Here is a 14,775-nt window from a genome sequence, read left to right on the forward strand (position 1 = left end):
GGTGCCTCTCTACTAATAGAAAAAGGATTAACTTCTTAATAGTATGCCTTGCTTACTTATACCCAGTCTGACCTACCTTCCCACGCAGTAGTGTAAAAGTGGAATTTCTTTTCTTGCTGATCTCCTTTGAAATGTATAATATGAACAAATGAAATTTGCTTTCATTTCAACATTGCACCATACAATGGATCCTCATTATTTACAGATTCTGTACTTGTAAATCTGCCTATGGAGTAATATTCATTTGTAGCTCCAGCATCAATATCGATGTTGCTTTCAAAATAATTTGCTAATATGCATCATACATAGCAAAGTGAAAAATCTGAGCTGTGTAAAGTGCATTTTCTTAGCTTAGGGTGAGAAAGGTGATGCCCTGTCTTGTTTCAGCTCTCACGTTGTGAGTTCCTTTTCATGTCTATTTAAATGTGATTTTTTGTGGGGGTTTTTTGTTGATGATGAATTTGTTATTTATAATGGCCCCTAAGTACAGTGCTGAAATACAGTCTTCTGTTCCTAAGAATCAAGAAGCCTGTGATGTACCTGTGGAGAAAATATGCACTTCAGCTAGGCTTCACTTAGATGGGAGGTAGGTGCAGTGTTGCTGGCTGTGAGCTCAATGTTAGTGAATCAATCACATACTACATGAGGTGTTTCTGAACAGAACATACGCAAAACAAAGCTTCATTTTGCCCTCTTTAAATTATGAAAATATGGTGACCAGAAGATGCAGAAGCCCAACCTTATGTTTTGCCTAGAGACAATCATTTGGTATTTTCAAATTGAATGTTCAAAAAGAATCTTTAGACTACTGCAGGCAACAAGAATTCTCTGTAAGTAAAATGACAATAAGGGAAATATAAAACAGCTTAAATTTACTTAGTGCCAACTATGGATTTGGCACCATGTAAATAAATAGCAGGCATTGCCTTATTTAATTCCTATTATTTTATTTTCTTTATGAGTTAGATCTTATGATTGACCCTGTGTTTTAGATGAGGCAATTGAGGTTTAGGAATATTGACAAATTCCCCATGAGGCTGGTACTAAAAGCATGGGCTATTAAGACTATTTCTTGAGTGACATAGGACTTTTTACATATTGCATTCTATATTATTTGAATTTGTAACTATGATCTCTAATCTAATTGTTGATTGTTTTCATTTTGTTCCTTTATAATAAGTATAATTTAAAATTTACTTTAATCATCATCATTTCATTTTAACCATGGTATATTTCACAATATCTATGTTTAGTTTGTACCATTTAAAATGTCTTGATTTTTTCCTCATATTAGAATATTTGAGGATTAACTTTTGAGGAGCAATGATTATTAAGTAAGTGACTGAGCTCATAGTGATACTGTAAATGGCAGACTTTCACAAATTGTCCATAGGAAAGAGGGAAAAAAGATTTACAGTATCAAAACTTTATGGAGATTGGCATTTTTGTTCAAATTCAAAAGCAAAGTCTTTAGTGCCAAGAGGAGCAGATTGCTCAGAAAGGAAAGAAGTTAAATATTTCTAGTTAAGTTGACTCTGCAGGTCTTGGTTGGAGGCCATCTCTGAACTCCTTGACTGAAACAAAAAAAGAAAGAAAAAGAAAAAGAAAGAAAGGAATCCACTGAGATTGAAAACTGCTGTGGAAACTGTGGTCACTGCTACAATCCAAGAAGTAACGGGTCCCAGAAAGATGATAGGAAAACAAGCGACTCCTCCATATTCTTGCTGTAGAAATAGACATAAATAAACAGCATTAGAGTTTTGTTACAAATGCTCAATATTCGTATGGTAATGCTGTTAAACAGAAAGAGTGAAGTAAACATTTTTGCTGGCATTAGAAACATACTCAATGGAATTTAAGTGTGGAATGTTTTACACTATTTATTTCTCAATTCTCAGCCATAATTTTGGACTCATCAGGATTTCTAAACAACGCATTCTATTTTGGGTACATGCCATTTCTTTTATTTAAAATTTTATAGTTTATATTTTAGTTACAATTTCCAAAGTATTGTGCATTCACGCTTGGGACTGTTTTATATTTCATTTTCTCATAGGCTTGAGGAGAAGTATCTAATATTGGCATATGACAGATTCAGCAGGTATTCATGTGAATGAATACATGCAATCATAGAAAATTATTTTGCTTCAAATTAATTCTCTTCTGTATATGTTACCTAATTATACCCTTTCTATTTAGTATTGCAACCATGTTGTGTCGTACTGAATTTTGTTCACTGAAACTACCCGGCCCTGTTAGTAAAAAAAGAAATTATTGTCCAGAATTCCTGCAGCATAAATATTTTGTATGGACTTAAGACCCACTTACTTCTTTCCATTTTCAGTATTCCACTATAAGCTGCTAAAGAAAAGCTAATAAAGACGTATTGAATAAACAACACACACCCCTGAGCTAGGACTGAGAAAGATATATCATTCCAAATTACTATGTAGAATTTAATTAAAGTAGAAATAACGTCAATTTATTTTCAAGTAGGTTTAGCTATGAGTAAATTGTGAAACTTTCTTTTTAGAATCTCCAGCTTTCTTTTTACACCCTAACATCTCTTTCCTTCTTCTGTTGCCTGCTTACTCCTACCCTGAACTAGATTCTTGAGGAACCTACAAGCTGTCTCTTACATTCAGCTGAACCCAGAGTAGCTCTCCTCTGAGCCTACTATTAGCTTCTTGTGCACAAAACCCTTTAAGATTCTTTCCCATCATCCCATCCTTATCAAAACTTTCTTCTCCTGAGTTCCATCCCATCAACATCCCACTGCCTGCTTTTCCAGAGGGTTGCTAACTAATATGTTAACCTCTCTGATGTGATACTCAGATTAATATATTTGATAAGAAGTCTTTTCTTACCCGTTTTTAAAATGCTTTAATTGAAAAATAGTATACATTCAGAAAAAGCATCTTAGTCACAAATGAATAGCTCAATGATTGTGAACACACAAGTACCCTGTACTGATACCAGCCAGGTTAACAACAGCTCCCTAACTTTTCCAGGCGTTGTACCCCGAAGAGTACCTACTACTCTAGCATAAATAGTGTCTCTCTGTGTTTTACTTGAATTGAATCACATTTTCTTTCATGAACATTTTGCTTGTGAGATTCTTCTAAATACTTGCATGTTTGTGAATCATCCTCACTGTGGTATGTACAGCATTCCATTGTGTGACTGTGCAACAGACACTTTCTTTATTTTTTGTATTGTCCATAAAGAGTTTCAGTTTGAGTGTGTTTTGAGCCACTAATATTTTTTACATGTTTTTGTTTATTTTGTTTAGTTTTTTGGTAAACATAACTTTCCCTTTCCGGTAGGTTTATACCTAGGAGTAGAACTGCTGAGTCATAGGGTACACGTACATTCTCTACCTTTAATAGACACTCACAGAAAGTTTTCAAACCAATGTGCAATTCTTGTAGCAGCTTTTCCAAATCTTTCCCAACTCTCAGCATTGTTTGCCTTTTCTTTTAGATATTTTTGTATTTATATAATATTAGTTCACCATATTTTAATTGGCTGATTTTCATTATGCTGACAACAAGAAAACTGGACATCTTTTCATATGGTATTTGGCTGTCTTTATAACTTATTTTGTCAAGTAGCTATTGAAGACATGTTTTAATTTTTTTATTGTTATTTTTTACTGACTGATTTAGAGGTATAATTATATCTGAGAAAATAATTCTCATTGTGGAAGATGAGAAGTAAGCAAGGTATATAAAGCCTGGGAAAGATATCTAGACATCATCTTATTTCTATTTTCAGGTACTTTGCTGTGTCTCCACCTTACACTGTAACTTTAGGTAGCGCAGAAACATGGCTCCTGTCCTTACCCATGTATGCCCGTTGAACCAATACCCCATCCTAGAGCTATATGTCCCATCGAAGTTACACATTCATATGTACATCATTTTTAATCCAGGAGTTGAGGAAAATTTGGTGCAAAGTCCTAGTTCTGCTGAGTTGATACCAAATATCAAAACCAAATGGAAAAAAAATGGCAGAGAAGTCAAACACATGAGGGTAGAATGGAACAAACATCCCGGCCTTCACTGTCATGTCTCCTGGCCACCACACCACGATGGTAATTTTACCCCACAAGAGTGGTCACAGTAACCAAAAGCCCAGCCTCAGTGAGAGGCACCCAGAGGAATGGATCAGCCCACACTATTTCAAACAGCCCGAGGAATTTTCCCAGCAGTGCCCCTCCTTAAAGAAGGCAAACAGAGACGCAGAGAATAATGATAATGCCAATCACTAACGCTGTCAGCTGTATTTTCCTCTTTTTGTCCCCTGAACACTCTTACTTAGTCATAGGCCTATTGCGAGTTTCTAGGTTGGCAACCATCCCTTAATTCACTTTGTAGACTGGTTGGCCCATCCATTTGCTCGGAAGGCTGCTGCTGAAATGCTGATTAGTGAGTGTTTCTGTTTATCCCTGATTCAGTTGAAGCCCGACCCATAAGCCTATGTATTTTTACATGGTTTCATACATTCCACAGCAAATAATTACCTTTGATTTTGGTTTTTGTCTGTTTGGTTTTTTCCCTCCCAAATGGTGTGAGCCAATCATGGTGAGTCATCTTCCAGTGTTGTGTAACAAACCATCTCCAGAGTCTCGAGAACCTGGACTTGAGTCTCTGCTGTGCTTTGCGCCTAGCAGAATGACTTTGGCGAAGTGGCTTGACCTCCATAAGCTTTTCCTTGTCTGTAAATGGGCCAAAAACAGAAACTACCCTTCAGAGTTGTTGCCAGGATTCAAAATCATCCAGGTAATACCTGGAGTAAGCACAAAATACAGTTGTCTGACAACACTGTACATCAGATTTACTGTCTACAACTTCAACACAAAATTTTTATCTGTGGAACTTTGCTAATATTTGGTAATAATTCATTTTTACCTACTTGTTCTTTAGCCATTGAACCTTTTAGAATCAGAAACTAGGAAATGTGACTTATCTCTACATTAGGTTTAGAGAAATCAATACCCTGACCCAGAATTTACATGTGAAAAGACTAAGAAGAAAATCGCACCTTACACAAGTTCTCAAATGGTGTAAAGGCAAGTAAAATGCTGTACATATTCAGCTAAGAGAAACTGAAGCAACATTCTGTCAAAAACACCCAAGATGTAAACATAACCCAGAAACGGAATCTAAATACAATGGGCTGTTGACTAAATGTATCTTTTTTGTCATTATGTCTCTCTTTCCTTCACTTTGTTCTGCGGGCTGAGATACTCTCCTCATTGCTGATTCTTCCTGGTCCCACTTACCTTGCCTGTGATGCTTCTCCTAGATTTATCCTTCCCAGGCCACTCGAACACTTTATCTCCTGATCTGCTATCAAAACATTTTCATTGCGTGATACATTCATAAAGTGTGGTCTAGTTTGACTTTGCATGAGAAAAATTAAGAGTGCCACTAAGTTAGCTTCAAAGGGTTTTGGTACCACATATCCAAATATATGTCTGTGTAAGTAGATGAATCCCCATTTAACTCAATTAACTCATTCTTAGTAGTGGAATATTTAAAATCCTTTAGAGAGCTATGGGTGAGCCATTTTGGAAGAAATTTGTTTTCTTAGCAGTTCAAACCCATCAGTCTATGGATGACTAGATAGCCTTGTAGCAATCATAGTCTTGGTTATACATATCTACTATCATGTAAATACACACACAAACACATACACACACACACATACACACACACACTACACATGTAGTGCATGCTGCCTGTTCCTGTGGGCTTCGTTGTACTACCCCAATACTTTTTCCCTACTGATATGACTCACGTCTTGTCTGACCAATTTATATCACTTGAAAGTTGTTACCAGATACCATCTGAATAGTAGCCATATTCACACACTCATGAAAAACTGGACCTGAAAAATAATTACCTAGGATTAGCACAGGTCCTCTTATGCTAAATTAGCAGCCAGATCCATGCACACAGTTGCTCCCTGGCCCTCAGTTACACTTCACAGAAAATCTGAAGAAATCTGAGTAGAGCAGTCCTCATGCTATTGGTTTAATTTACTTACCATTTATAGACCTGGCCTCTGTTGAGAAACAGATTTATTTAGTCACTAAGAAATTCATTTAACCTAGGCACATATTAGGTAACAATTAAATGCTTATTCATTGGCTGACAAACAAGTAACTTTTGAAAAGGGGTGAGTGGGGTGACAGTATTAATACTAATGCTGGAACAAACCTTTGAGGTAAATCATTGGGCCAGATCCCCCTTTTTCTGCATGTTAGGAAACTAGGCACAGGAAAGGTAAGTGATAACAAATGATGGCAGAAGCATTCCTTATACCCTGGGCTCTGGATTCTCTGTGTAGTGCTTCTTTCATTAAGATCTCTGGTCTATGTATCAAAGGGAAAATGCTAGAGGGATAAAACACAGTTTAATGCTGAAACTATAAAATTGCCACCAGTCACTATATTCACACAGCCCAGTGCATACAGTATATATTCAACTGAAAGAGGAAGGATTCATTCCAGCTTGTGCTTTCAGAGGTTTCAGTCCGTGGTCGGATGGCTCCAATGGCAGAAGGGCACAGCAGAGGAAAGATGCTGACCTCATGAAAGCTAGGAATCAGAAGAGTTGGAAAGAGCCATAAAGAGAGAGGAAGTGGCCCAGAACAGGAAATTATCATTCCAGTGGCTTACTTCCTGACAGCACATTCAGCTATGAAATCATAAATAGCTTAATTCATTGATGCCCCTGTGATCTAATCACCTTTTAAAAGCCTGATGTCTGAACACATGAGCATTTTGAGGGACTTTTTTTATCCTAACCATAACACACTTTAAAATACAGTTCACCCTTCTAACTTTGCAGTCGGATAACCTTCATAATAACCTCTACTTTTACAAAATCTCCATTATGAATTTACCTTTTTATCTCCCATTCCAAAATAAACTGCAAATTCTTTTTTTTGCTGTTCTTTTTTTTGCAGTTACCTCACAACTAGATGTTGTGATAAACTTAAATGTGCCTGTGTGTCTTGATGGCTGATAGACCTGTAATCATCTCACCAGAGTCATTTTGCTTCTTATCTGTGCTAGTAACAGTACACAAGAAGAAATGAGTGGAACAATAGTTTCTCCATGATTCAAATAAAAAAGTAGACCAAGCTGTCTAGTGGTATGCAGAGATTTCCAAGATTGAGAAGATCAAGAAAATAAAGAGTGAAGTGATTAGTCTGGTGTTAACACAAGGTTTCTCATGCTAAAGGCAAAGTTAAAGCAAGGCTGGAAAATTTGGGAGCCTAGTATAAATAAATTTGGCTAAAACATTAAAATCAACCAGTTCATATATTACATCTTATTTCCTCTTTTATGTATCTTTTTGTTCTACTTTTTTGCAAAGTAACAATGCATTACCCGATGCCAGTATATGGTACTTATTTAACTTTGTTGGCTTTGATATGCTTCCTGATTTGTGATCCATGGACTTTCCTACTGTTACTTTTGATTTTAATTCAAGGGTGTTAAAATTCTACTATAAACCAAAATTTAATTAAAACCAGATTTATGGAAATCATCCAGTAGGAAACAAAATTGAAGCATTCTAATTAGTGACAGCAATGATCCTTGTTGTCCTCTTCTACCCTTTAGGGAGTAAATGAGTCACTCCTTAGCCTCTGTCTGTATAAACCAAGCTTTGCAGAGGACCAAGACCAGGAGACACTGGTCTTGCATTTGGTAGGGAGGCTCACATTCTTCAATGCACATGCAAGTGACTGGTCACAACCAGGTGCAGCTGGCACCCCCAAAGCATGTCTTACTTCCATGTTGTACCTAAACAGCACGCTGTTTGCCTCTGTCCTGTGCATGCCACTCTCTTCAAAACCTTAACAAATGAGTATTTCAAAGTTGAATGTACACCGAAAGAGTTAAAATGAGTTGGATCCAAATGAGAGCAACCTGGAGCATGGAAATTATGGGCTTGAAAAACATGCTTTCTTGGCTTATTTGATTAACACTTTGCCCCTGCGAATTTTCCTTTGAGGTTTCTTATTCTGGATAGTTTTTAATGCAATTGGTTTAAGCAATACTTTACTTAAATGTATCTTAAAGAGAAATCTGCAACTAGCTATAAAATTCTGAGTTCAGTCCAATTGACTTCAAAGTAATTCAAAATGCTTATTCCCAAGTGACATCTATCAGTATCCAGCTGTGTTCCTGGTGGCGACTGACATCTGAAACCAACAATTAGAATTACCCAACTCCAGAACTCTAACGTCCAAAGGGCTTTACAGGGCCTATCCCAGTGGCTCCGAACCAACTTGTGCTGTTATTGTTTGTATAGATGTGCTGGGAGGATTAATTTTTTGACACTTATTTAGTGTTAAAAGCGTAATAATTTTCAGAGTCAAAAGTTATTTTTTGCCAAATCCGTGTATTCAAACTAATATATTTTAATAAAAAACTGAAAATACTATCTGTGTACTTTACAGTCATCCTAGCCTCTTCTCTCATTACCTATGTGGCATCAATAATGGATATAATTTGAAACTGAAGTAACAAAAAAAGCCAAGAATTTTATGAATGTGGGTCCCTTTGTTAATAATATTCATTCTGCACACAATACACACATATAAAACACTCTCCCTTCCCTAGGACATGCTAGTACTTATGCTGAAGTATATCAGAGCAGTCTTTTGCACCATTGTGTAGAAATCTCAAAATTTAATATCGCCATGACTGCCCCAAATGTCAGGAAAGAAGGTTTCAATGAAACATGAGAAAGTATCATTAGAATCACACTGTAAATTTGAGTTTGAATTAAATTATTTATGGAACATACATTTATAAAGCACCTATTATGTCCCAGGTCCTGAGCTGGTGCTAAAGGATTATAGGTTATAGAGTCTGTCAAATGAATTTTTGCTGAGACTGGGGACTAGACAGACTTAGCTAAGATCATCATCTAGAATCAACACATAAGTCATTTATCTAATCGTACCGCCTTCCCCTGGCACTTAGTACTAATTAGACAGCTTCTTTTCTTATGCTTCCTTGTTCACTGTTCACCTGTAGGAATAAATTATCAAGAGCTCATAGAATTGATTACAGAGATTGAATGGGACTTGATGAAAATGGGCACAATATATTCTCTATCAATAAAAACAGTTAAGGTACTGAGTATTTGATTTTTCAATATGATTTTCAGTTTTTCAGAGGTTTTGGAAGTGACTCTCAATCTGTGGCTGGCTAATTTCATTTCTGTATGACGTAAATAAAATACATGTAGCTTACAAAGCTATTGGTAAGATTAATAAATGTTGAAATATACATTTTTGAAGCAAAAGCATCCTTTTCTTTTTTACTTTTGATTTCTAATTGTTTTAGGAGGCAAATATTTTCCTTATCAAAGATCATATTTTACATAATAAGACTGGAGATATTCTTTTGACTTAGATACAACAGTTTCATCTGGAAAACATAATAGTATAGGTGGCATTTTAAAGTTTAGTATCAGAGGACTAATTAGAGAACATACATGTAATATTTTTGAAGATGATACACAAGGAGAAATGTTCAGTTAAATGTCTTATCTTTGAGATGATATTATGCTATTTCATTTTGTAAAATGACATATGAACATTCCAAAGAATGTTTTACAGTTGTGTGCATGAATAAGTCAATGAAGATAAATTTTAGAATATAAATTACAAGTCACATGTACCAGAAAGTAACACAAGTAACACTTTGGGATCATGATTTATAAATTATTGGTTACAACCTTGGAAAGGTGTTATGGTTTAAATCTAAAGTGCACCCCTCAAAATCACATTTGGAAGTGAAGCCTAGGGAAAGAAACAGTCACTGGGGTATGACTTGAAAGGGTGTATTCTTGTCTCCAAATCCTCTCTTCTCGTTCAGTTTCCTAATGAGCATGATGTGAGCAGCTTTTCTCCTCCATTTCCTTTCACCACATTGTTTATGCCTTGTAGTTGGCTTATGAACTGAACCCACTGAAACTATGAACCGAAATAAGCCTTTCCCTCTTTAAGCTGTGGATGTTGGGTATTTTGTCTTAGCTATGGGAAAGCTGACTAATGCAAGGAATAATCATTTTGATTAGATATTTTAAAAAGAAGTTGGCTCAAGGGCTGGTGAAACTCTCATCAAAGAGTTTGTTATATCCTTGATCTGGTCTATAAATAAACTGGAAACATGAGAGAAATGGTCATTCTCTCTTTGCCTAGAGTGATGGCTCACCTGTACCAGTAATGGGATTACAGTTTTGGTGAACACACTACAGGGAAAATCTCAAGGGATTTTAGAAGGCTCAAACAAAAGGCAACCACAATGAACATTTTGTGTCTGTTCATTTCTTTAGTTTATATGACAATTGAGGCTCATCGGTTTCTTCATAAGAAAGAGCTGGAAGCTTCATAATAAAAGTCTCTCAAATCATTAAATCATGAGGAAACATTTAAGAGTAAAAGATGAGAGAATAGTCTTTGTAAGAAAGACAGGTTTTAAAAGTGTATATTAACTTATATAAAGAGGTTATTATTGAAAACTAGACTTTGGAGATCAATTTCATAGGTAGAGAAGATTGTTCTCTGATTAGACCATCTCAAATTTCAGGTTGTATAGAAAATTTAAAAATAAGATCAAGGTCGCATAAAGTCATTTTCAAAATAATGTGCATTTTTTCAAATTCTTATATGTGCTAAATTGTGTAATCTTTAATGAGTTTTAACTTTAAAAATTATTTATTGCTATTAATTTAATAGAGATGTCAGATTGATTGCAGATTGAACAAAACACAAACAACACTGTTTTGGGTTTAATTGATAATATGAGTTTGAGCCTTGATGAGCTGTGGTATTTGCTATTTGTGAATAGAAAACCATTCCAGTTCTACACATTTATCTGAGAATTGACACATAGAATATGTAAATTCTCCAGATTAGCTTAAATTTTGATATGTTTCTTAATAATTTAAACATTAACATAAAAATCAATTGTTTTAGAAGTTATATGCCAGAGACCATGAACTTTTATGACAACAAAAAAAATTTGAAATGCTCCAGTGTCAAAATACAAATGAAATACTCTCAGTTGCAGTCAGTGGGAACCCACTGCCATGTATAATTGTGTTTTCAGTGAGGCCTTGGGTACTGTACGTACACTCTGTTTTGTTTTCAGTTTAATAGTCTTTGGTGATTTATTCAGAATGTATTGGTACCGAGTTGGGGAAAGTTATCTAATACAGAAAAAATAGATGTTACCAAACAAATATCTCTGAAATTTGTTTTGATGCTAAAATTAGAACTATAAACTCAAATCCTGATTTTCTCTGAAAACAGTTAATATAACTTTCAAATTTAAAAACTGCTATTTATGTGTGCTACTGACTAGTTCATTCTTAGTCACAATTTGCTGCTGAATTGACAGCCAGCTTCTAAATGTAGTATTAGTAAAGAGGGTAGGACATGTTCTCTTAATTCCTGAAATTTGATAACCAAGGTAAATGGATCTTTCCTCCCATCTTTGTAATGATACTTTGAATTATATATAGCAAGAAACCATGCTAAAGAATTGTCTTATAAATTTTTTATTTTAACCAGAAAATACAAGGTAATACCAAGTATCAATCTGAAAAACAAAAAAGAGTTAAAAGTTAAATGAAAAGTTAAATGCTTCCAGTTATGCTGTTTCTCAATTAGTTTTCCATTTTAACAAAATAATAATGTATTGTTAGCATTTTTGTTAAAAATTGCCATTTATAGGCACAATACTATGTACACATTATGTGCACAGCGATGTCAGCTCAATGACAAGAGGGAGAGACCTATGGTCCTCTTCCATTGCCCCAACAATTAATGAACAAAGTATATAAGGTCTCTGCAAGTGAAGTTTTGCTGCTAGAGAAGGAAACTTTTTGGTCAGATTACAAACAAATCTTTTTATAGGATTTTAAAAGTTGCTATTTTCTGTCAGTTATTATTTTATCATTATTGAAACAAGAAAAGAAATAAATTATCTGGAGCATTTATAGTAGATCGGTGGCAAAGTTGAAATAAGCAAATTTGAGAAAGAGTGGAAAGGTTTACATTATAAAAAATTGATGGTGTAGCTCAGATAATCCCTAAAATCCAAGCCTGAGGATCTGATGAACTTTGATGAACTGTCCCCTACTCTTTGTTACATAATCATTCAAAATAGTATCAATACTATCTATAGACAACTTATATGGATAAAATATAAATAGAAAACAAAAGATAGTGAGGGAAAAAAGGTAAGATGAACCTTAAATACTGCAAGGCTAAGACAAAAACACCTCATAATGGTATGCTTTTGCTGGTGTGCCTCCAAAATATTTTAGCAGTACATCAAATAGAGGAACCTGATGTGTTTCACAATTTTTAGTGCCTTCAAGATATAAACAGTCTGTAATTCTGATACTGACTTCTTTGTCTTCACACAAAAGGCAGCATGTAAGTCAAGGGACTAATTTTCAACAATAGCCTGTAAAATAGTGGCAATGATTCCTCCTCCTGGAATTGGGATTTCTTATGGATCTCTCTCCCCTCCCTTCCCCTCCTCTTTCTTCTCTCTCTCTCTCTCTCTCTCTCTCTCTCTCTCTCTCTCTCTCTTTTCTCTCTCATCACCATACCGATGAAATACCAAAGCTATACCATATAATGTATCAAAGGACACTTCAATATGGCCTAAGCAATAAGAGGAGCCTCAGCATACATTGAGTACAATAATTAAAAAGTTATGAGTAATTCACTTAACACCTTTTGTGGGCTGTCTACTTCATGAAAGATTCTGCATTAAACACGGTAGAGGATTCAAAGATGAATAAAATGTAGCCTGCTCTCCAGGTGCTATCACTTGTCAGCATACTAGCTATACTATGGTCCATCCCTAAGACATATGCAACTGGAGGACATTCATAAAAAAGCCCAAAGATTACCAGTGGCTGGGGATAGGGAGAGAAAGAGATAATGATGGAAAGAAAAGTGTAGCGGTTGGATGCTCTGGAATGTGGACAAAAACCTTCTCCAGCTCCTCACCCCAAATAAAACAGTGATATGAACAGAACTCTGGTTGTAATGTGAGTAATCTGATAGGAAAGGTGGGGAAAAGCATAAGCACTGGGAAAACCAATTACATGGCTATTTAAATAGTCTCTGTGACAACACATGAGGCCTGGATTAAATTAGCATTAAAATAAAACACCAAAGAAGGGAGAAAACAAAGTTTATTGAAGAACTGGAAGCTATATAATCTAGCAACTGTTTAGATGGAGAGGTCCAAGGAATGAAAAACTCTTTTCCACCTCTAGGTGGAAGATACAGTTCTAGTAACAAATAGAGGCATGTGGCAAGAGGAGAATCTTGTTTTGAAAAAGAAAAAAGGTGCATTTGCTTGTCTTTTTGTTGTACTAACTTAAGCATATTCCTCAGCTAAAATATTCTTCATGATGTAAGGCCAGGTGGAAATAGCACCTCCTTCATTCATTGATCAGGAAGTAAACTCTGCTCTAAACTAGGACTGAACATGAGAAGCTCTACACTTTCTCATGTTAATAACTATTTTTGAATGTCCTATTTTCTACTCTACACTGAAAGTTTCTGGAAGATAGAAACTACCTGATTTGTTTGTATACCTTCTTACTTCAGGTAGGAAGCAGATTTGAAAGGCAAGAGCAGAGTGCTGGGAAGTATCCACAGAAGCCATTAAAGAGGATTTAAAGAAGCAATGAAATAAGGGTGATCAAAGAGGTAGAGGTGATTTGGTCAGAGCAAATCTACAGCAGGACTCACGGGAGAAGAAAATTCCAATACATGGCCTGTCAGCAGGCCCCTTCACCTTGAGTAGAAGCACTGGCCAAAGTCATCATGAACAGAGAAAGAGAGGTTAGGAACCTGCTGTCCTAAAACCCAGGGTGTAAGCAACACAATACCAAAAGCTCTTTGAGCTCCTTTGGACTGGTATCCTAGATAGCTTCAGTCTTGGGATGAGTAATAAATTTTTGACAATAGGATCCATTTGGGGGACATTATTTAGTAAATGTTTATGGTTTCTTTTTACATTCACAGTTAAAATAGATGCATTGGCTACCAAAGAAACAAAGGATCTACACTTATTTAGATCACGTGCTTATTTGAGGGTTCACTAGGAGAATGTTGTGATTTTACTCACACTTGCCAGTGAGAACGAGTTGATAACAGTACAAAACCCTCAGTGGGTTTCATCTCAAGTGTGAATGTAGCATGTTAGAGATAACAAAGTATTTTTCATACACACTACTCCATTTCTTCTTGAAATAAAACTTTGTGGGATCAGCCTTTCTTTCAGGTGGAGTAACTATGCTTCACTTTAAGTTGAAATCAGGTTAGCAGGGACTGTGTAATCAGAATCAGTTCATTTAGCATAAGGCAATAACAGTAAGTATTTACTGAGCTCCCATAACCATGCTCAAACCTGAAAATGTAGAGAACATTAAAAGGCAACCAGCCTGGACTCCCCGCTCCTGTCTTTTTTCTAATCCAGCCTTCCTCCTTCTATGGATCATTTCCTGTCTCAGGGAATTGTCCTCAAGCTCCTCAGCTCAGCCATGTGCACCAACCTTGGTTTTATTTTTTAAAACTTATAGATTGCTTTAGAAATGATTCCATGCATGGAACTGTTCATCACTAATCTGGAATTGTAGAACACATACCGAACAGCTTACCTCTGATCATGTGTATGAGTTTTACGGTGTTTAAAATGCAGTAGTT

The sequence above is a fragment of the Chinchilla lanigera genome, unplaced genomic scaffold (assembly GCF_000276665.1).
Source record: "Chinchilla lanigera isolate Chin_1 unplaced genomic scaffold, ChiLan1.0 scaffold00035, whole genome shotgun sequence".
Lineage (NCBI taxonomy): Eukaryota > Metazoa > Chordata > Mammalia > Rodentia > Chinchillidae > Chinchilla > Chinchilla lanigera.